The sequence below is a fragment of the Octopus bimaculoides genome, chromosome 23, assembly GCF_001194135.2.
Source record: "Octopus bimaculoides isolate UCB-OBI-ISO-001 chromosome 23, ASM119413v2, whole genome shotgun sequence".
NCBI classification, from domain to species: Eukaryota; Metazoa; Mollusca; class Cephalopoda; order Octopoda; family Octopodidae; genus Octopus; species Octopus bimaculoides.
In genome coordinates, this window is record NC_069003.1 from 7230562 (window position 1) to 7233088 (window position 2527).

Sequence of the window (2527 nt, forward strand, 5' to 3'; positions counted from 1 at the left end):
TATATATATAAATATATATGTGTGTGTATGTATGTATGTACTTACATATAAAAGCACCCACTACATTCTTGGAGTAGTTGGCGTTAAGAAGGGCATCCAGCTGTAGAATCTCTGCCAGATCAGATTGGAGCCTGGTGCAGCCATCTGGTTTGCCAGTTCTGTCAAATCGTCCAACCCATGCTAGCATGGAAAGCGGACGTTAAATGATGATGATGCAAATGAATACCTCACTATTGAGAGTTGAAAACTATTTTATTGAACAAAAAACAAAAGTAATGGAGACCAACACATGCAATCAAGGATTTTTATCTTTTGGGTTAAAACATGGTATGTACTAAATATAAAGGAAAAATTAACTTAATTTTAAATTTGCACTTCTTTACAACATAAACCAATACAAAATTCAAATTTATATTATTCAAAATTGTGGATGGTGAACTTACCAGACATGGAGGTGGAGGTACAAGCAACACCTAAGAAAGGTGAGATGGGTTAAGTAACTTGCACTGGGTGAAAAAAAAAAAGCAGTGAAGCAGAGGTGAGATGAGGATGTTTTTGAGGCAGAGGTTAGGCATTGCTAAGGAAATGGGAAATGGAGAAGGGAATGGAAAGTGTGATGGGGTGGGGGTAGAATAAACAAAAAGAAAGATCAAAAAGCAAACAGTAAGAATGGTCACAGAAGATTGGTGCTGTGCCAAAAACAGTAAAAGTATATCCAATGTAATCCATTTGGAAATCAAAGAGTTCAAAATTGGGAGTTCCAAGGTCGAATCTGAGGGAAATTCGAAAAACAGTTCCTTTTTCTTTCACCTTTCACTTGTTTCTGTCATTAGACTGTGGCCATGCTGGGGCACTGCCCTGAATTTTCTAGTCGAATGAATCGACCCCAGCACTTATTCTATTTCCTCTTTTGTCAAACTGATAAGTTACAAGGATGTAAACACACCAACACCAATTGACTAGCAGTGTAGGGAAACAAACTGACACAAAGAAACACACATATGACAGGCTTCTTTCAATTTCCATCTACTAGATCCACTCATAAGACATTGGTTGATGTGAAGCTATGGTAGAAGACACTTCACCCCCACCTACCCACCCAAGATGCCATGCAGTGGGATTGAGTATGGAACCATGTGGTTCAGAAGCAAACTTCTTATCCCATAGCCACGCCCACCAAATTCACTCACAAGACATGGACCAACCTGGAGCTATAGCAAAACACAAAGTGCTGCATAGTGGAACTGAACCCGAAACCACATGGTTCCAAAGTGAGCTTCTCAACCACACAGCCATGCATATGCATACATCTTTTGTAAGGAATACCTAAGGGTGGTTAAATAGAAGAAAAAAAGTACAAACTACAAAGAATATGATGTTAGTTTAACACTTGAAATGAATGTGGTATGTTTTAATGTTTTGGATGCCAATCCTCTTTCAGAAAAAAAAAAAGAGAAACATGGAGCAAGAAGGAGAATAAAAAGCAAAATAAAATGGATAGGCGCAGGAGTGGCTGTGTGGTAAGTAGCTTGCTTACCAACCACATGGTTCTGGGTTCAGTCCCACTGCGTGGCACCTTGGGCAAGTGTCTTCTACTATGGCCTCGGGCCGACCAAAACCTTGTATATATGTATGTGTGTGTATATGTTTGTGTGTTTGTGTTTGTCCCCCCAGCTTCGCTTGACGACCGATGCTGGTGTGTTTGCGTCCCCGTAACTTGGCGGTTCAGCAAAAAGAGACAGATAGAATAAGTACTAGGCTTACAAAGAATAAGTCCTGGGGTTGAGTTGCTTGACTAATGGTGGTGTCCCAGCATGGCCGCAGTCAAATGATGACTGAAATGAGTAAAAGAGAGAGTATTTGGACCAAGAAATTTTTCAAAATGTCGTTAAACCACCCTTAGATATTCCTTACAAAAGATGTATGCGTATGCATGGCTGTGTGGTTAAGAAGCTCACTTTGGAACCATGTGGTTTTGGGTTCAGTTCCACTGTGCAGCACCATGTGTTCTTGCTATAGCTCCAGGTTGATCCATGTCTTGTGAGTAAATTTGGTGGATGGAAACTGTGTGGAAGCTTATTGTGTGTATATGTGCATGTATGTAACACATGAATGTTCCGAGACGCCTCACCGGAGCCAAGAAACAAAAGAAAAATAGTGTAATATCAAGAACGCACGCACACACACAAAGAGAAATGGTTGTTTCACTGCAAAATTTAAATCTCATTTCAATGTCGATATTTTCGTTGCTTTGAAACCGAGACTTGTTCACCGACAAAAAAGATGCAGTACGAGTTTTCGTCAGGAGTCTGCCATGGTTTCAAAGAACGAAAATATTTAGACACAAACGAAATTGAAATCTTGCAGTGAAAGTAACGGCTTTTGTTGTTCTGGAATTGTTTACAAACATCTTACACGCTGCAAATTCTCTTAAATATTCAACCTTACCCCTGACCCTATTTATAAAACTTGACACTCTTTTCCTGATATTAAAATAAATTCTCTTTAACATGCCTTTAAATTGTTG